This window comes from Maylandia zebra, linkage group LG10, assembly GCF_041146795.1.
Source record: "Maylandia zebra isolate NMK-2024a linkage group LG10, Mzebra_GT3a, whole genome shotgun sequence".
Taxonomy (NCBI): Eukaryota; Metazoa; Chordata; class Actinopteri; order Cichliformes; family Cichlidae; genus Maylandia; species Maylandia zebra.
The window spans coordinates 31,091,032-31,113,250 of record NC_135176.1 but is presented as its reverse complement, the minus strand read 5'-3'; the positions used below and the strand labels follow the sequence as shown (position 1 = coordinate 31,113,250).

Genomic DNA, 22,219 nt, shown 5'->3' with positions numbered 1-22,219 from the left:
TTTAAAAGGTTTTATTGTCATTTGAACTGGTCATCCAATTAAATGAATATTACACGCATGGCTCCGTTCCATTTCACTGACATAAGGACGTAAGACTAATAAAGTTATGCTCCAATTTTCATTGCGATTTGTTAGCTCCATGGAATTCACCCATAAATTATAGGGAAGCTAACCAAACGTATTAGTGTTAGCAATTAGCTAACACTAGCAATTAGTATTGCTGATAATCTGCTTATTCTCCAAATATAGCCTCAATGGCTCCAAAAACACAAGATAGCAATTGTTCATATGCCAGACCAGATGCCATAGTCATAGTATGTGATGGGCTTCCATTTATGAGGCAGTTGGAATTTGCTGGAGCAGTATGTGTGTGGTCTAAATCATTTAAAACAAACCAGGAACTCTTTTCTGAAAATTTGCTCATGAAGGGAAAGAAAGTCCTCGGAGCTGCAGTCAAAGTTTTCGGGATTGTGACAGTTATTTTGGTAGCACTTTTTACTACAGCTAGGTAATAAAGGGGTAATAGTAGGGTAATGAGGGGGAAACAACAGGGTAATAATGTGTTATTTTCCAAGTTATACTATAAAATTACCATACTAATAACCATGTAATATCCAAGTAATATGTAGCTACAGTGGTTACAGTTGAGTAATAGTACACTGAAATTTATGTAATAGGATAATAAGAGCCCCAAAACTGGGGGTAATAATATGGAAATATAACTCCGTAATAAAGTGGTAATAGTAGGGTAACAGTGAAAAAACAAGAATAATGTGGTAATTTCTAAGTTATTACCACTCAATTAGCCATGGTACTTTTTGTGGAATAAGCAGGAAACAGACCTTCAAAATGCAAAAATGCCAAATTTAATTTGTACACTTGACCAGCTGCGGGTCAGGACGGTCCGAACAACATATCAAAGTGTATTTTTCGAAATGCTTCCCATGCATCCAGCCGGGACAGAAAACAGATCGTTTCTGTTTGCTACACAGGTTAGAATTATTTTTCTGGATTTCGAAAACTGCAAAGACTTTAACAATATGAGAGCCTAGATGGACGGGACATACAAAATACCTCACACACAATGCATTTCAAATGTAATATTAGAGCTACTGTGGTGGCTCACAGTCCTGGCTCTCATTTTGATTATGCTGTTACTGAATTTCAGCCAATCAATCTGACATGCCCGGGGCGTCATTTACTGGCTGATGGGTGATGTGAGGGGCGAGAGTGGTGGATTACCTTATGCCATGCTTGTTAAAAGCTTTTATTCTCTGTAATCATCTCTCTCTGGAATGCACAAAACTCCCTTAATTAGAATCCAAGACTTTATTTCCCTCCCTCAGTCTTTTAATTCTGCATCGTAAAATTCAAACCAAGAGCCTGAAGTCAAAATTAGCTTTTTTTCCTGGCAAGGGAGCAAGTCCGGAGCACCTGCAGGTCAGAAGAGGCGGTTTGCAGGTGCCGCTGTTATTGCTGCAGGCGAGAGGCCATGAGAGGAAGAAATGAGTGGTGGAGTGTTTTAATAAGGACCCTTTTTGGAACACTTGTGCTTTATTCTGTCCCCCTGTAGTGGAGAGGGTCGATGCGTCAACCTATCTGGAGCAGCATTTGCCCTCTGAAGAAGGTGAGGTAGGAATTACAGAGGATCCTCACACACACACTGACGTTTTCAGTGATTACTTGTGATATTTCATTTAAAGAGGTGTCAAGTGGGTTGTTCTGTTGCAATTTTATCTTTTCCCTCTCCTCTTATTTTTGAATATACAGTACAGATGTACTCCTGATCCCAAAGCTATTAAAACTGTCATTTCATTTATATTCAGGTTAGGCTATAAAAATGCACTCAGAGAAATGTTGGTTTTTGCTTGTTTAATCTTTATTTCTTCCATATAAAGCTGTGTTTTTATTGCAAAAACATCCGCAGCAAAATCGCAGTTTGCCTGCTGTTTGGGTAAATCGTGATTTTCACTTTTTTTCCATTAGAAGTTACTGGGAAATAAAAATCACATTGAGTGCTTAAGTTAAAAAAGGTAATTTGCCTTTATTTTGTAACATTTAAGAGTAAATTGCCTGTAGTACCAACATGTGATAAATGCACGGAGAGGGATTTTTACAAGCTTCACAATCAGATACACACAGACACACAAACTGAAGCCGGAAAGACTTTTTGTGTCGTGCCTCTTCCAGTTAGCAGAGAACAAAAGCACCTCTTGAGCCCACAAAGGAGCAGAAAAACCGGAGGATTGTGGGCAATCTGCTGCTCTGCAGCTAAAAAGGTTCGCTGACACGCAGCAATAGAAAAAGCCTACTTGTAAGAGTGCAAGGACAAAGCAGATGTTCACCCTGACCCTGATGGGTCTGATGCCACATGACAGGAAGCTGCCACACTGCTGCACATTAAGTACACTTCATCAGACAAGAGCCCGACATAATGCATCACCATTAACTGGGGCTACAGTTTGATATCAGCAACAGGAGGAGCATATTCAGCGCTGAGGAGCAGCTAAAGCAACTTCATTCCTCATCATCTGGAGGAAAAGAAAAAAAAGACAAAGGATCTGTCTTTCTAAGGTAATAGACAGAGGCAGGGCTGAAGCGCTTTTTCTCCAGTTTGAGGCAAAAAAACAGAAACGATGCCTCCTGGATGTTTTCATACCCGTATGCCAGCTACATTGACAGCAGCATCCAAAACTTGACTTGCACTACACATCTCTTTGGCTATGACAAAAATAATTAACATTCAAACCCAACTATTTCCTAATAAAGCTTTTGATTGAGTTCAATAAGGAAGATTTGTGCGGAGGATCAAAATAGATAAAGATTAAAATTTCTCCCACCATGCCGGCTCATCGGTGCTCTAACGTCAATCAACCAAAGAAGCTAAAGGTTTAACCCACAGCTCTGAATGACAGAACTGGAAAAGAAATGTAGAAAGAAATAAAGAAATAAATTGTTTTGAGGGAAATAAATGAGAGAAGGTGGGGGGCGGGGTTACCGTGTTTGGTTTCGGTAACATCAGTGGCTGTGTGTGAAATAAAAAGTCCTCCTGTACTTGGAGTATAAATGGTGTTAGCAAAGGAAACTGCCATTGGGGATGTTTGATTATGTATTAACTTAACGCAAAGTGTAAGGGAACACACATTAGGGAAGGATTAAACGCATAAATAACTTACTGTACCTTCCAGGGGTGTTTGTACAGCATTTGGTTATGTGGGTAGTAAATGTTTCACTGCAACGTTTCACACAAACATATACATTTTTCAGAACCGAGTTGCATTAGTCAGACCTTAAAAGGAGGGGGAGGGCGTCAGTTTTGACCAGGAACGGGTAAATGTTCTGTGCCTTTGCCAGCTCCAGCCACTCTTCTCCTCAAGATATCGTGAGTGTGGCCAAGCAGCCAGCTCAAATCCACAAGAGACATGAGAGTCATTACACAGGACCAGCTGTGGCTTACTCACTCTGGCATAGGCCCCGATCTGCTTGGTTTGGGCTTGATTAGCAAGAATATTATGAGCTTAGATGTAGAGAGAAAAATATACACTACATGGATGAATTTCAACATACTTCTATTTACAATGCTAATTCACAATAGCAGTCACTTCAAGACACTTTATATTGTAAGGAAAGGCCCTACAATATTACAGAATCAGATGATTAGCTATCAGAAAGCACTTTGGTGACAGTGGACAGGAAAAACTTCCTTTTAACAGGAAGCAGTAACAGGAAGCTATTTCTCACGCTCTGGATCGACAGCTGCCCTTTTCTGTATTCATTTGAAATGTTTTTTTTTTTTTTGCCAGCACAATCTGGGCACATCAGTAAGGCTTCTTCAATCCTTTGGTTTCTTCCTTGAGTGCCTGTTGCACTAAACTAAGAGAGTAGCAGAAGAATCGTCCTCTATTATTTCCCCCACACAGATTTTCTGAAGCCTGATCGAGGATGAACCTCCATCACAATAAAGCCATACACTATTTTTACAAATCCCATCATGCCGTTTTGTTCAACTCGAGTAAATTAATTCGACGCTCTCAAAATTCAACACCAGTCTTTTGGGTTTGTTTCAATCGAGGAGGTGAAATCTTTCCATTTCTACACACGGCACAATGACAAGCTGGAGATAACTCCCCCTCCCTTCACTGATCTCAATTGGAAAACTATTTGGTGTGAAACTCTCTGTGCCTTTGTGGACTTTTTCAAAATTGTCCATTTTTCATTTCCCCTGCCTTCCCCCTCCATCCCCATCTGAATCTTTTAATTTACACAAGCCATCCTTGCAAAGTGTGGAATTAAGAAAATGAAAAATCAGGTAGTCATTAGTCAAAGCAGCCATCCATTCAACAGGTTAATATGACCATCATTCATACAGTCAATATTAGCTCACAATACTGCTATTCTCTGCAATTCAGGTCGTGGGTCCCTGAAGCTAACACTGCCCTCTGGTAAACAATGACACACACACACACACACACACACACACACACACACACACACACACACACACACACACACACACACACACACACACAAGAGCAAAGCATGCATTTACACACATCTCCACCGGAAAAATAAATAATTAAAAATACCCAGATGCATTACCAATGATCCATTACAAAAGCCCATTCATACTCACATCGCACTCAGTAAGAAGCAGTTTACTGTGTGGCTCCGCTGCCCATTAAAAATAAAGAAAGAGTAAAAAAAAAAAAAGCAGCTTCATTTCTGACGGACATTATATTCCACTCCGCCGAAACGTTCTTCTGCTGGGAACATCTGCATTAAAATGATAGGTGGTGTTATTGTGCACTTGTAGCCATGCGCCAGAGGCACTTGTGCTTAGCCGGTTACAGAGAGGAATTCAGTGGCTGGCGTCAGGAGATGGAAATCAAATAATGAATAAATTTTACATCCTGACTCATTCAATTTTCTCCCCGGCTCAGGGAAAGCGAGTCTTGTCTGGAAGCCGGTGGTGATTTCCTCTTTCATGTAAAACGCCATGGAACGTTAAAGTGCATAAATAAATACACACAACAACTGCAAGTACACACTCGTAAGTAAAAGCCTGTACATTAAAGCATATCTGCTCACAGAGCTGATTTGGTTGAGCTCCCCCAAAGAATATGGAATTATTGGACATGCATGACAGTGGCTTGTAGAAACTACAATATGAAATCATTTATCACTAGAGCTTTTTTCTAAACTGAACAATGATTGAAAAGTGCCTAAATGAATATATTTACAGCTATTGTGTTGCACTAATATGCAAAACATGCGATCAGAATTTGCAGCATGTTTATAGAGTATGTCTTCTTTGCTTCTCCACTGTGCAAAAACACACCATGGAGCCGGTTCCTTACAGCAGCGGTAAGAGCGGTTTACTTGAAATAAAACAAAGCCCAGCGGGGGAGCATGAGCACCAATAACCCTGATGGATAAATAGGGAACACAACAAGGAGCTCAAACTGCATCAAAATAAAAACTCAAGCTGTCACAGCCTTACCTTTACCCTTTCTATAACTCAGTTATTTTGCTAAGACACGATATAAAGCACACAAGAGTCCTGGATGAAAAGGTGCACTTGCTAACGTTGTGAAATTTAATGTGTCTGTTAGACTGTGGGTAGCAGAAAGGAAACAAGAACAAAGGCGAGTGCTACAACTGATAAGACCCACTGTTGTTGCAGTTCAAGCTCAACCCCAGAAAAAAGCAAGCAAGAGAGCAATATTTATTTATAGAGTGCAGACAAGAGTCCAAGGGAGCTCTGCAGAAAATCTAAAGCAATGCAAAATTTAAACAACAGAACAAACAGCCATGAAATACAAGGATTTCAAATGTAAAGAAGATGGGAAATTTATACAATGAAAGAACTGGGTTTGAGAGCACTAGCGAATCAAAACGCTAAAATGTTACGCAAGTATCCAAGTGAACAGACACGTCTTTAACGCACTTCAGACTTCAAAGGATCTTCAGAGGTGTAGCGAGAGCGTTTGGGCACAAAAGCTCAATCACCATGCAGCATTTCAACGTTCGTTCCAATAAATTCTGAATGTTCCAATTAATGTGTGAATCATGCTTCAGCAGGAAATCTGCATCAAATCTGTGGCAACATAACCTCCCAGATATGTAACTGAACTTTGGGTTGATGGAACAACTTCAATGGCGCGAAAGGCTGCGGTGAGGGTTAAGAGGGGCTTCCAGTTACATCTTAAAGTAGAAAAGTCTAAATTAAGCTTAACCATGCAAGTGATGAGTTCAGCTACAAAGGAGGGAGTCCGTACACCAGGAAGGAGGGAAAGAAGGAAGGAAGGAAGTTTATTCAGACCCCAAGGTTAATCAATATTCAAAGCAAAAGGCGAGAGAGGGCGACTTTAAAGGTTTTGTTCAGGCAAAACATGATCCTACAGTCTGTTCTTTAGGACACACACGTGTAGACTTACTGCCTCAACACTTTGTCAGAATCACAATGAGAATATTTTATTAATCCCAGAGGAAATTATATGGATGTTCCAGGGATGTGGATGCCTTGAAAGCCCTTGTGTTGCAACACACAAGTGTAATTTATTAACATGCAGAGTTGACGCTGTGACGTCTTTAGAGACATGGCATTCAAAGAACAGTGGAATCTACAGGAAAAGACTGCAGAAGAAAGAAAAATGAAGGCATTTTAAACCTTATTTAAGAAGTTTATACAAAGATTCACATCAAATCTAAAATGAAACAACAACAAAACATGTCCATGTGATCATGTTAACTTAGATCATGCTTCGAAATGAGTGCACAGAGGTTTTCTCAAGTTGCTGTCAAACACCAATCTAAGACATGGAGAAGAAATCTAGCAGCTGCTGTGTCTGGAACACCTGATCTGTAGAAGCTTAGTTGAAATTTCACTTCAAATGATCATTAAAATGTAGTTTTATTCCATATTTTATTCTAAAGTTGTGGATACAATCTAGATTTGCCAAATAACTAACACAGACTAGCAGGCTGAACAAAGTGACTATGACGCCAGACTTCTGAGAACTGAAAGGGAAAAATCGTCACAAACAGCAACTTTTCTAATCCATGTGCTATGTTTATTCTTAAACTCTGAACCAGAGGCCTCTCTACCATTGACTGATGAACTACAAATAATGAGGAGCCATTTCCTCCCAATCAATTGTGCCCACAGTCCTACTGTAGAGAGACTGGGGTGAGTCAGGTCTGTCCTGTCAGAGCTCTAGAGCAACATGTATGATGAGACGCTCTGACTCCTTGAAGCCACATGTAATTGGATTCTTGTTCGTTTCCTACACTTTTAACATCGGTCTCCTTCATTATCTCTCTCTCAACTTCAGCTTTCTCCCTTTCACTTTGACCAGCCTCCTCTCTCATCTTCTCACAATCCTGTCATTCTCTGCAGTTTTCCTCATCTTCCCTTTATTTTCTCCCTCCCATCTCCGATGTTCTACTTCGTTGCCTTCTTCGAGTTTGTCTCTTATTTTCTGCCTTTTGAACTCCTCTCTCACTCTCCCCTTCATTCACTCTTTCTGAAACAATAGCCATTCTTCACAAGCTGCTGGTATTCGTGCAGTCCAAAATCTCTTGGCACACTGGTTATGCAATCCTCCCGGCTTTGTGTGAAAGCACCGGCTGCTTCAGCATCGTGTCGTAGAGCCACCAGAGCTTAACTTCAGAGTCAGAAACCACTTTGGAAAATAATAAAAATACAGTTTAAGTATGTTTTTGTTTTGTTCAGCAATCGTGTACCCTTGAGCTTGTCACTAAAATTCCTCGATGAATGATGAGCTTTAACAGCCAGTTAGCAAAGTGATCATTTTTCAATGCCTTGTTTCAAGGTTCACCAATCATATACATTATACAACCTATCAGCAAGGCACCTCTGCCCTTAACCAAGGTGACGAATGTCTTGATTTACTACAATCAATAGCTCATCAGAATTATTCACCCCCTTTCGACAAACAAATCAATGCATATTCGTCAGCCCCGTGCCAACATCGAGCACCTCGAAGGAGCTTGCTTGTTAGTCAGAGTGCAGAAAGAGGTGTGCTGGACTCTGTTTTTCCATAATCAGTATTTAATCCATAACAATGTTGCTAGAATTTTGTGCAGAGTTCTCCAAGAATCATCAGAGATCAAAGATAAGTGTTAATATCTGTGAATTAGCATAAACTATTATGTATAGCATTGCCTTATTTGGTTCTTATGCAGAACGTTTCTACTCAGCTTGCACAGTCAACATTAAACAACATGCCTCGTTTGCTCAAGTACTTTTTTCCTGTTTAAGAGCCTTCTGTGTAACAATGCAATGCATTTTGTTTCTATTTTGAAAGGCCAGTAGCTCTTACCCACACGTTTTTATAAAAACAAGCACAGTCCTGAAAAATGTAACAAATGTATTCTTTCATTAAGGAAATACAGAAATCAGATTGCACAGACGTGAACCCGATCGGTTCCAGATGATGCCAGTCACTAGTTTCAAATCTTAATTAATGCAACATTTTCATTTAAAGTCAGAATATGCTTCGCAAGAGATTCACTCCTGATTGGTTGGTCCACACCTTTTTTCACACCTTGGCTCATGTGATCAGGAACATTATCAATAGTATGTCAACAAACCTCTTAAGGGACAACTCCCACTAGTGTTTAAAATCTGGAATCTCACCATTTGGTCCTAGAACTGAAGAAGCTTCTTGGATGAGAGATGAAATGTAATGAAGTCCTGCCGCTTTGCTTTCCAAGCTCCTTAGAAGCTCCTGGGCAACAGGTTTTGGAGCACATTTGACTGTTTGTGTCAAAAATGTCATAAAAATAAGAAACTGTACGTATGAAAGGACATTGAATACCATAAGGGCATTGCTTAGATACTATGGTGTCAAAGCACCACCATTTATACCCCCCAAAAATCCAACAATAACGGTGCTAAAATTGTGTGCTCGCTTTTTAAAGTAGCCTTGATTCAGGAGCTGAAGTCCAGATCACATATGAAATTGTCATTATTGAGAAAATGAGGTGTTTGTGAACTTCATTACTAAAGTCATGAGCAGTGTTCGTCAAGTTACTTGAAAATAGTAATTAGTTACTAATTATGGATTACTTCTCTAAGAAAGCAATCCCGTTACTTTACTGATTACTTATTTTCAAAAGTAATTAATTACTTTATTACTTAGTTACTTTTTAAAAACATGACACACAACCTGAATACGTAAAAACTTGATTTTTTTCTGCATATTTCAGGATATAAAATTGAATCAAATGGAAAAGTCTCTTTTAAAAATCTTTTAATTTTATGCACATTGCATTAACCAAAAATTAAGTTATATGCAACGTTCTCTGACTGGAAGAAATGTGTTTAACATATAGCATATAAAATAAAATGTTTCGTGTTTACACTCACTCTTTTAAATAGATGCAAGTAAAACACAGCAAACAATAAATCAGATCAAAGACTCAGCAGCACTGAGTCCTGTCGCTTATAAGTCTATTCTCACCTGTTCAGCAGGAGTGGGGTGGGTGGAGGTTTGACTGATGCTGCAGCGGTCATGTCAGTGGGGGGGATCCGGGGGTTTCTCTGTGAATTTCACATTCCCGTGGCAGCGTGCTCGGTGCTCCCTCAGATTTGAAGTTTTATTTTTCTCTGTAGAAAGTTTTCTTCCCAAGCAGAGTGCACAGCAGACGCTAATGTTTTTGACACTTTTTACAGAACCTAACTCAAACCAATGTCAGTACTTCCACGCTGTAAATGCTGCATGGTCGTACTCTCTCCCGCACTCCACGTTATCCATTGTTGATCTGCACACGCCTGTTGCTGCCACGGACGTCGCTCGTACGTCATTGTCATGAGACACTCTCACAAACAAAATCACGACAGTTTTGTAATGCAGTAATGCAGAGGACTTAGGGTAAAGTAACAGTAATCTTATTACTTTTTTTGCAATAGTAATCCCTTAATTTACTTGTTACTTGAAAAAAGTAATTGGATTACAGTAACATCCACTGAACTGTAGATCTGAACTAGTATTTTAAGGACAAGTTAAACAGAGTGTGAGGGAGACAGCTGGGGCACAGTGACACGATTGTACGTGTTGCTACTGACATCGTTCAACTTTAAACAAAGAAACATGTTTTCAGCAGGGATCTCCATGAAAGGTTGATGAAGTTAACTTTATCTCGGAAAACAACATCAGCAGCTGCCAATTGTCTGACAGAAGTTGAGTCATGAATTATCCACACAGGTGCAGGTGTGTTGGTGCCAAAAAAAACAAAACAAAAGAAATGAGTGCAGATGGTTCTGCACACACAAATAAGTCTTTCAGTATAATTTTATAAAACAACAACATCGTCCTGCCCTCAGCTCCTCCTGCAGCCATACAACAGAAAAGAGACTTTAAAAACTTGTTGGTTTTCTGTTGGTCTTGACGGGAAGTTACTCACTCAAAAATAAAGCTCATCTAATATCAAAGGGAACTCATTATTCTTTTCTTTATTTTAGTGCATTCTGTTACAATAGTCAGTGTTCCCAAAGTATATTGCAGGGTATCACAAAGTAACCTCTTCTGATTACTCTGAACACTCAGACCATAGACCTTTCAGCACACATTTCCTCTAACATGTTCAGCGCACAGGTTCACCCACCTCCTCCTCAAAGCTTGTTGTTTACGAGGGGCAGCCAATCACAGGGGCCAGCCTGTGTCAACAGTCAGTCTAATCCAGATAAAACTAAATTCTGCCATTTCTAAATGGTCCTCTATAACACACAAAATGATTTTGTTAAATACATTCTTCATTTCCCTGACCCATGTCATTCCATCTCAAATCATCACATTTGTTAGAACATTTCCTGCTAAAAACTTGTTCAATTGCCAGAAAATTGTAATGGTTCAAAATCAGGACGATTAAAATATTTAAATTCTTTTCGAGATAGAATTTTTTGGAAAAACGGTCCATTGACCCCATTTCCAGACCCATTTTTTTGCACACCGATGTCTGGCTTGAAAGGAGGTGAAACGCTTGAGATGAATTGAGGAGCTGCAGCACTGAAAGACCAATCAGGATCATTTTCAGCTATGAACTGTGCAAAGTCTCAATTTGAATTACTTCCATTCGTGTCATTCTGTCAAAAACATCAAAAACAAAGGTTGTAAAATCAGAAGGGTTTCATTTTTAGTCATATTTATCTCAGGTTTACTGTAGACATCTAGTAACTGGCAGTGCCAAAATCTGCAGTCTCCCTATTGGCCACTTGAAGCTGGCTTTAGAAGACGGTCGTTTCTCCGGCTTGCTCAGGCTCGCATGATGACATGCCCGACCTCAGAGCAGACATGAGCACTTTTACAGCCCACACTGCCTAATGTGTTGACTTCATATGACACTTTTTCCACAGAAAGGCGACTCCCTTCACAGGACTTTAAACCACTTGTGTTTACCGCAACTCTACTGTAAAATGTATGAAAGCAAACAGCTTCATCTTTGTGCAGTTTCACTCATCATCGAATCTATTTGCTCTTCTTATGCAATGCTCCCTCAACACTTAGCCTGTCTGTTCACGCCTGTCTCCTCCACGCAGAGTTTACTAACCTTCGGATGGACCGTTTGTTGACTTTTGTTTTTCTCTGCCTGACAAATCAGGTCCTCTGAGGACTCAGACTCTTGACTGAAAGCGAAAAGTTCCATGTCGCTGAGGCAGGCCTATCATCACCGCTCAGCTGCAGCGTGAGACAAAGCTATTCACGGAGCAGACAGGAGATGGGAGAGAGTTGTCGGAGACCGCCATGCTTTTAGTAACAGATTTGGACGCACAGACAAGCATTGGAGCAATGCATGCATTTACACACATCTCTACATTAAAAGTAGACACACACACACACAGTCCTCAAGGTAAGCACAATCAAGCTCCATCTGTCAGGAGAAACATAAAATCCTTTGTTTTTATTTGAGATTTATTAATTTTTCCTCTTTCGAGCATTAAATATTCATGTGAAACCAGATTTTACTGTTTGCTTTCTAACATTTAGCTTCAAGCAACCAGTTTTCACGCATTTGCCTGCACTGCAATAATAATGTAAAAAAGAAACAGCCATTACTACTCAGTTCCCACAAACACCTTGGTTTGAAAATGGCATAAATACTAATAATTTACATTCGTTACATATTTAAACCTTTTTTTTTTTTTTTTTTTAAATTCACACACTTCCTTAATATTCTGAAAATCATCTGAAACTTCACTGGCAGCCAGAGCTTGAACCCTCTTTTCGGTACTGCATTACTTTGTAACGTTTTTCTCCTTCCTTGTTTTTGTTACTCTACACGAAATGAAAGTTATACTGAAGTTTGTTGCACACGTAGTGTCACTGCTGTAAATCACCTGCAGCAGGGTTTCTTTTGCAGTGTGACGTGCTAAACTGTATTGTCATTTCCGTCTCCTGTAATGACTGAGTTGTTGATGCCAGACTGCAAAACACGTTTGGAACTGCACCACAATCAATATCTATCTGCATACTATGTGCTGTGATGGTGATGGCATTTCAGAAGCACACCTGAACTTTTCTTTTTGGAACTGGGAATACAGCAATCTCCTGCTCTGACAACAAAGCTGTCCTTCTCCAAAAGTCCTGTTAATTCTGTGTCCCAGACCTTTGGCTTCTTGAAAAGTCTGCAATAGGTTATCTGGTGAGCAGATAAGGTCAGCGGTTCAATTCCTGGCTTCTCCATCCTGAGATAAGGTAATGAACCCCAAGTTTCCTTCGATGCATGCACTGGGGTATGAATGTTGGTCAAATCACAGAGGTATAGAAAAGGTGTTGTATGTGAAGGAGGCTCAAATAGAGTCGAAAAGTGCCAGTCCATACTGTAAGTCAGCCCAGGGTTTCTCAGTCTAGCTATGAACAGGTTCACGTAAATGTAGCTGTGATGGAAACACGACCAATAAAGATAAAATAATTTTAGAAAAACATGAAGTGCTTAAGTAGATATTACAGGCTGGAAACAACTGCTGGCACAGACTGTATGAATGAATGTGCTGTATGAATATGTGCGAGCATTAAGCATTTCAAGGAGTAAGACTGGGAACGTGCTACTATTTTAATAGAGTTTAGCCTCCGTGAAGCAAGGAAAGAAAGCCAGCAAAAATGTGTGACTGTGAAATTTAACAGACTAATCAGTATCACAGCTCTTATCATTAAGACACTGGTGTAATCCATCAGATTCTCCTGGTGTACCCGGGAGAATCTGTTGGATCACAGTTGTTATTCCATTAAATTAAAGTTCAGATGTGTGGAAGTACTGTTAAGCCCAGATGGTGTTTAGGGGGTCTGAGAGCAAATAAAGAATAAAAATAAAAACTGAATTTAAATGTAGGCTTAGACTGCGTGTCAATTTTATATGGAGTCAGCAAGTACAAATAAATGTACTTGTACTTAACGTACTTATAGAATAATAAACGGTTTTAAATCATTTGCAGGCAATATATAATAAAGCAAGAATAAAGTTTCTTCTAATTCCCTTCATCAGGAAAAGAAAGCAATTGGACACTTTTAAAAGAAAACGTTATTAAATGTATTAAATTAATTTATAAGTTGCACAGTAAAGTCTGGAGATTTTCCAGGAACAGTGATGATATTCTTCCAGAGAATTAACCCGTCAGCAGGCAGTGTAATCTTGAACATGACCTGCTCTGGACTGGGTCAGAGTTACAGCATTGGTTACTATAGTGATATACTAACAAGAAAAACCACATTCATAACACTGAAAACCCGGAGCTGTCCCTGACGTTGCCTCTCTGAGCCTGAAATATAACAGCATTGTTCAGACCCAATGCAATCAAATTTTAAACCTGGAATTTCTATTGTGGTTTAACAATAAGAACAGTTGCCATAGCATTAAAATGATTATTAATTGAGACCAGTGTGCCCAACAAAACAGGAATACTATTTGTTTTCTGGTCATCATTAAAGATGCTATTCAAAGTTAAACATAAGTGGGTTTCAAGCATTGTTTCATGTTAGTCATGTGATTAGATTTGTGTGGTATGGCTGACAGTTTAACAACATAAGAAGTTTACTGATTTGCCAAAGCTTAAATGGTCCATCTTCTCCTTGTTTGCCACGTGAGCACGACTAAAGTTTCCTTTAGAAAAGATGACTTTGTAATCGAGCCCTCCTGAGCTCTGAAAATCCCTGCATGCAAATCTCAGGCAGGGACTTTGAGATCTCTAGTTGGTATCTATTCTTAGAACCTGCTTCCATCATGTGACTTTTTCTCAACATTGTTTGCAACATTAATTTTGAATGCTTGACTATAAATATAAGTAGTAAAATACAAGTACTCTCAGTCGGTCTCAGATGAGGCCGTGTCAGGCTTGAGCGTGCAAACATCCAGCTGTTTCCTGGTTGCAGTCTATACCAGCGCAGATGTGCACAAAAAAAAAAAAAAAAAAAAAAGAGCAGTGGGGGGGTTGAGACATTAAATTTTGACCAGTGGTGGGAGGGTTAACTCTGAATGAATGAGAATGCTCTTCACAAGCCCAGAGGGTCCTGCGGGCTCCCACTTGACTTCACACACTACACACTGAATCAATACCTCTTTGAATATTACTTGTTTACAAAGGCAGTGTGGGTTGCTGCACCATTGCACTGGATTGCATTAGAATGTGCAGGTATTCACTTTATTATGTGCACTTATTTTGGTGGCACATTGAAATAAATATCACAAGAAGCAGCTCGCAATGGAACGCAGTCCATGATTTTTAAATGGAGTATATTATCTGTGCCCATGCTGATATTACAATCTTGCAATCCTCCTCCCTTCCAGCCAAATTGATCCACATCCAGAAGTTGTTTGAAAGGCTTGTACACATCTTCAAAGCAAATCTATTGACCTGCTTTGTTCTGCCTTTTCCTTCCTGTCACCATCTTCCCACTTTGTGCACATGGCTTCACACTGCTGACATCAAATACACGTGAGGCCCTGACAATTAGTGGGGACTGTTGCAGGGTAATTAGTGGAAAGGAAGTAAGCCTCCAATTTCCTTTAGCCCCCTAGAGAGCATCGATGGGCATAGACACTCATGCATGAACACATGTACAGTACACCAAGAAAAACACAAATACAAAGATTTGTTGAACAGTGCTGACAAACAGAAATAGTCCTTCATTTTTAATGCTGTATGGTGCTATGGTATGGAGCTTATTAACTGCAGGGCTGGAGTAGTAACATATACTAATACTACTAATAATAAATATTAAAGCAGGGGAGAGCAAAATGTCAGTGAAACTGAAAACAGACAAAATGCTACAAGGAAAAACAAGATAGAAAAGAAGAAAACCGCTAAAGATGTAACGTAATAAAGAACCGGCACAAATGGCATTTTTACTAACCTACCTTATGCTATCTTTACAGTGGCTGTAATCAGTGTTTTATAATAAAACTATATCAAACGTGAAAGGGGTCTCCCATCATGATGAAGCTAGTGAGAATTATCAGCTGAATTTGCAGCTCCTCTCTGCTTTATCGAGCTTTATATCAAGTTTCAGCTCATTGTGTTGCTGTTCAGTCTGTAAATTTACCGCTATAGTTCACTCAGACTGCGCTCATAACATTTTTCAGCTACAACAGAGACTTTTTCAGCAAAAATAAGCTCTTAAAACTCACTGCACTCTACCTGCTTAGCACCAAATGGCAGACGGGGACATTTAGCAGCAAAAGAGCCAAACGGTTCACTAACAAGTAAGCAGAGAGCAAAAGACTGGATGACATTCACATTGAGGAGTACACTATATTGCCAAAAGTATTTGCTTGTCTGTCTTCACACACATATGAACTTAAGTGACATCCCATTCTTAATCCATACAGTTTAATATGATGATGTTAGTCCACCTTTTTGCTTCAAATCATCTGGGAAAACATTCTAGAAGGTTTAGGAGTGTTTATAGGAATTTTTGGTCAAGGAGGCCTGACTCTCAGGATCCACCAATTCATCCCAGAGGTTTTCTATCAGGACTCTGTGCAGGCCAGTCTAGTTCTTCCACACCAAACTCATCCATCTCTATGGACCTTGTTTGTGCACTGTTGGAAGAAGAAGAGGCCATCACCAAACTCTTTCAACAACAAACTGCCCCCTGTGTGTGCTTGCTTTGATGAATTACTACATTATGTAGTTTTTTTTATATATAGCTGTGTTCCAATTCAAGGTAGAGCATTGTTCTGTGCTTTTTAAATGTATTTATTTATTCTTTTTTATCAGCACCAGTTGTTACTTTCATGTTACTTTCATATTTTGTATTTATTATTGTTACTAATGTTCACTGTTCTTAGAAAAGTTTCACAAATGTGGTACAATACTGGACATAACTGGCAGTGCACAACTGTGCACATAAAAATACATTATCTATCCATCTGTTGACACACACACACACACACACACACACACACACACACACACACACACACGTATGTGTCCCAAGGCTAAACAAGGACACTAAAGGCTGTCATCAGACCACTAAAATGAGTTGATTTGTTTAAGGTGTCGTGATGCTGAAGGACACGGAAGGTTGTCCTCTGGCACCAGATCAGCTTCTAGGTGTTGTCCTCTGAGGTCTAATGTAGTTATGCATCACATGATCACGTGCTGTGCGCGTGTGTGTGTATAATTTGCGTGCACACAGGCCAGCATTTCTACCCTAAGTAATCCTTGAGTGATTGCTGGATTAGAGGGAAGAAACGGCTCAGAGCTTCTTCTGCTCTAATGCAGTATTCATCACTACACCTTTCCCAAAATTTATTATTCATGTTTCTTTACCAGCTGTCATGTCCAAGTGACCCATATCATAGTGCCGGCTTCTGACGGGAACACTGTTGTTGTCTGCTCTTGATCACCACCTGCAGTCCCCCACTGTTCCTATAAATCCCTCCCTTTATTCTTTCTTACTCTTTCAACAATTTTCTGCCTTGTCATCTCTCACCTTCCCGTCCTCCTCCACTAGTCTCATCTGTTTCCTTTTACTGTCTGTTTTTTCTCATAAATGTCTCAGGAGAAATGACAAAAACAATTCAAACTTTGGCACAAAACATGATGTGTGTCTGTGAAACCATTGGTTGTGGTAGAATATGCCCTGGTTCAAGTCCCTGCATTAGCCGGTTCTTTAGTGTAATAAATGAAACTAAGATTTAGCTCTTTTTTTGATTAACGACAAACTATTTTTGTTGTGATTTAAAATATTTTGCTGCTCTGCAGTCACATAGTGAAATTCTGAAAGCTTAAAAGCAGACAGATACACAATAAAGAAAAAACATAAAATGTAGCATGGTACACATGATGTAATGGCAGACTTTAATGTGTATTTTGATAGAAAAAATTAAAAGAAAACTACTTAAATGTAGACTTGTGTGGCTGCAGAGCTCTGTGTGCACACTGCTGAGTAAAGACACACAGCACTTTTACAGCCCACACTGTAAAGCACTGTTTGTGCTCGCTGCAGTTTTCATTATGTGTGAATAAAAAGTTGCTAGTGTATTGAGCAATTATACCATTTTCCTCTCTGAAGCTCCAACTTAAGTTCAACATTGAAAGAGCAACAGGAAACCAGGACTCTGAAGGTCCCAAGGACAGAGACGCAGCTTTGACACCTAGCTCATAGCTTTGCACAACTCACTTGCACCAATTAAATGCTTATTCTGCTATATTAACCCTCTTATAGTCAACTATTACAGCAATATCAAAAACGAGATGCCTTTTTTCAACATTAAATAATAGCGCAAACAGCAGTAAATTGCCTGCCGCAAACCATTAGTAAATCTGGTGCTCGGCCAGAACCAAATCGATGTTGACACAGCAGATAATTATCACACGCTGACATCATTAAATTACAAATCATGAGATCTTTCAAGAAGGATCTGCAGCGACAAGTGACCATGTGTCAGCGTTTATTCGTTTACAGGTAGTATGAAGATGTGAAATGTTTGTACGATATAACAGGACAAAGAGGCTATTCCGAAAGTGGGACTGTTACTATATATTTATTAATAAGCTTCCTCTTTTACGGTGACATGATCAGTTGTGGCTTGCCTGAGTAATCACAGAGCTGACAGCTGGATGTATGTTGCTGTAATTAAGGCTAGAATTTCAACATATTATTCACTACGTTGAGTTTTTAAATACAAGACAGCTGGGTCAAAAAAAGGCTGTTAATAGACAGCCTTGGAAGAAGAAAATTATATTCAAAAATAATAAATTTATAGTAAAAAATTTGTTACCCTTCACAAGAACTCAAAGTTAAGGTCCAATTCAATTCACTTTTATTTATATAGCGCCAAATCACAGCAACAGTCATTGCAAGGTGCTTGGTGACAGTGGGGAGGAAAAACTCCCTTTTAATAGGGAGAAACCTCCAGCAGTACCAGGCTCAGACAGGAGTAGCCTCTGACCAGCTTGGAGTGACGGGAGGAGATCAAGACAAAAGACACGCAGGGAAAGAGAGACAGAAATAATAATATCTAATGATTAAATGCAGAGAGGTGTGTAAAGACAGTTAGTGAAAAAAGGTGAGTGTAGAAGAAACACTCAGTGCATTATGGGAAGCCAGTAGCGCAGACCTAGGGCAACCTAACTAAGGGATGGTCACCTGATTCAGCACCAATGACAAGATTTAGTTCAGTTGTTAAAACAATATTCATATTTAGAAATGAAACCACAAAAAAATACAAAAAAATAAAGTTTATCTATTTAACTTGATAAACTGCCCTGAGCCATCCTACTCGACCTCTCTGCACTGAATCATATCTGTTATTAACCTCTGTCTCTCTTCCACAGCATGTCTTTATCCTGTCTTCCTTCTCTCACCCCAACCGGTCGCAGCAGATGGCCCCGCCCCTCCCTGAGCCTGGTTCTGCTGGAGGTTTCTTCCTGTTAAAAGGGAGTTTTTCCTTCCCACTGTCGCCAAAGTGTTTGCTCATATGATTATTGGGTTTTTCTCTCTATGTACTATATATTGGTCTAGCTTACAATATGAAGCACCACAAGGCGACTGTTGTTGTGATTTGATGCTGTATAAATAAAATTTAATTGAAATGAACCATACATGCAGTCCCCATCACTGCGCCTTACCAAATTAAATTACTACAAACTAATAAAGAACCAAAGACTGACTCATTTCATAAAAACAATGCAAGTACACATTTAGTTTTTGACCCGTTTTTCTAGAGCATTCAAATCTGCATGAGTTACAAATGATTCAGCTCTGTAGGAACTTTTGTGTTATTTTGCACATTGTCTTATGATGTGGTAACAATTTCTTGTTTTCATTGACTTGCAGATATTTCAGTGACATCCTTCAACTCACTGGGACATTTAGAGATTTACTAGGAAAGTTTTAGCAATAGTTGGTGATGAAAGTCAATTAAATATTCATATGGTCTCAGCAGTGCTGCTAGCAGTTGTGTTGTCTGAACTGCCATTAGTCCTAACCGTGCCAATAGCAAGGGGCTGTCACTTCACGGCACCCACTCGCTCAACAGTGATTCATGTTAACGCTCACTGAAAGTACGAGTGCGTTCAGTGAAGACGACTTCCAGTTGCTTGGGATACCTTTGTTTTCTTTAAAACATGTTGAACGCTTTTCTTGTAAGAGACATTATGAGCACTTTGATGATGCCCAAGAGCACTTTCGTTCCACCACTTTTACTTTATCTACTACCGACATGTATGGTTCTTGTTTGCAGCCTTCGATGTGCTTTTTAAAAGAGAGCGATTCAGACAGGATTGTAGGAAAGGATGCAAGTAATCTCTGATGAGCTCTCCAGAAGAGCCAAAACAATTGCACACACAGAAAATGACAGATTTCTAAGAGATGATAAACTGTACACCAGCAAGAAGTTTGCAGTTGTTTCAAACCCAACAATCTGACTAGAACACCAAATCATTTATGTCCTTGGATGTGTTTTGCACCGTGGACGTCCTTTGATTGAGAGAAGACTCTGCTGTTACTATTTACAGATACACACATTTTCAGTAGCTTTTCGAGGACTTTCAGCATTATGGCTCAAAGCACTCAAGATATTCAATTTTTATGGTATGTACGCTAGATGGACCGTAAATGCATCCGACTATTCTTGGAGCCGATGAGCCAGCAGCTTATATCCCATTTTCAACAAAAGCAATTCAATCTAGTCAACATATCCACCGAGAAAACCCGAGGAGCGACGATCCAAGGACTACCGGATACCTGGGAATGCAGTTTCCCTTTGGATTTCTGTACGAAGACATGGTCCAGTGACACCATCACACGAGGGAACACGCTGGTGCCAAATTTTAGACTTACAGTGTCGAATCCTCTCTGTGTGAAAAATGCTGCTTAATTCAGCTGAAGTTGGCACACACTCTGAAACTGAACAGACTGTACAGCGAATCCCTGAATGCAATTACCCCACATCTGTGTTTCCATATACAGACACCACACAGTAATTCTATCCGACAGGGACTAACCTAGGCATTACTGAATACTTTTGAGTACTTTGCATATAATCTGGATGCCAAGTAGATCCCTACATGCAGGAAGAAGGTCCATGTCCAATGCCAATTACATGTACCACTTCAAATAAGTGCTAAGCGTGTCGATGCGAGCCGCTGAGTAATTCTGCTGTAAAAGTGTAGCCAGAATAAACCGACAGAAATCAGCAGAAGAGATTCTGATATCTAAGATGTGAAAAAATGAAAAACTATACCTACAAACTTGAGCTGGCTGGTTTTAGGAAGGACAACAAGTATAATATAATGAACCTTGCGCTCTAAAAAAGGATTCAATATACTCGAAATACCTGCAGCTCATCTCTAATTCCTGTGCACTCACAGCAGCAGACAGATCATGACAAACTCTCTGCTTCTAGAAATCCACTTAACACGAAACACCTCTGGCTTCTCAGCTGCAGTGCCATTCATTTCTGCTGAGCAGAAACACACGGCGAGAGCCACACTGCTACAGACAGTGGATGATGCAGACAGTAGTAAACAGGACAGAGTGCCAGCCCCGACTAATGACAGAAAGCTGGGGCAAGCCCAATAGTGGACTCAGCTTCTGGTGAAAATTAGCTCTGGAAGACTGCAAAGTAACCAAGCAAAGCAACAACAGAATCTGCCACATCACCGAGACTGAGCCGTTTCTCTCCAAAGTGCAGAATCAAGGTTGCTGAGGATGAGCAGGCTAGAGTAAGCCACATTGCAAAGTAATAGCAGCCTTACCTCTTAGTCAGATGCCAAAATCAAAGGCTTGGGAAGTCAGAAAATCATAGAGCTGGTTAAGCAGCTACAGGAATTCTCAGCTGGTCAGAAGGAAACTCTTAGGATCCAATTTCTTCTGTTATTTTGGGGATAATCTCTTTAGTTTAGAGGCTGGAGTCCAGCAGCAGCAGCAGCAGCAGACGGCTCATTTCCATGTGCAACACAGGTGCCTCTGACATGCTTCTTCTTCCCTTCAGGGGACCGGAGCGCTTCAGACTGCGATCTGGCCGGGGCAAAGAAGTGGATAAGAGTATTGACAGCTGAAGTAGTAATATTCCTGTCGGCGCAAAGAACTGATCATCCTTCTGTGTGAATTAAAGCGGTGAGGAAGAAGATCCAGTGCACCAGAGCCGCAGAGCGCACAGCCGGCGCAGCACACTCTCTGTCGCTTAAATCCCCCCAAAATGGGCTGATGCTGGGCAGACGGCAGGCAGATCAACAAAGCGCGGAGAGAAGAGGTGCTGTTGCATCAACATTTCTCTGAGTCTAGTTTTCTGTTTGTTTAAATGGGGGAAAAAAAACCCTGGAAAAAAATCACCAAAAGAGCTCCAACAGAATCACCACCGGCATCATCTCCTCTCCGGGGCTTACTCAAGTCTGCACAGGACCGATGTGACTGAGACAGACAGAGAGAGAGAAAGAAAGAGTGAAAGTGTGCGCATGCATGCATATATGTGTGCGCGCGCAATACAGGAGGACAGGCGGAGAGAAGAGAGCGGAGAGATGCGAACAGGCAGGAGGCTGCGAGCGCAAGTAAAGGCAAAGAGCGATGTGAGAGGAGAGGATGCTCAGAGGAGGAGGAGGAGGAAGGTTGAGGGGGAGATGCCTGGAAGAGAGAAAGTGAGCAGAGGGGAGGGAGCTGCTTGCACCGTCAGTGACTACATTAACAGAACTGAGTAGGTGGAGTTTTCCTTGCAGGAGCTGAGCAGGGATCATGGTTTGAAATGGAGAGAG

General features: G+C 40.2%; 1 protein-coding gene across 2 annotated transcripts in view; it reads right to left on the bottom strand.

Annotated features, from left to right (window-relative positions):
* sgcd (sarcoglycan, delta (dystrophin-associated glycoprotein)) overlaps positions 1–22,005 on the bottom strand; it is a 431,163-nt gene extending 409,158 nt beyond the window's left edge. For both annotated transcript variants that reach the window (XM_024804094.2, XM_004556829.4), the window contains exon 1: positions 21,227–22,005. The gene's annotated coding sequence lies outside the window, so the exon portion shown is untranslated. The remainder of the gene's footprint in view (positions 1–21,226) is intronic.
* Between the last annotated feature and the right edge of the window lie 214 nt (positions 22,006–22,219).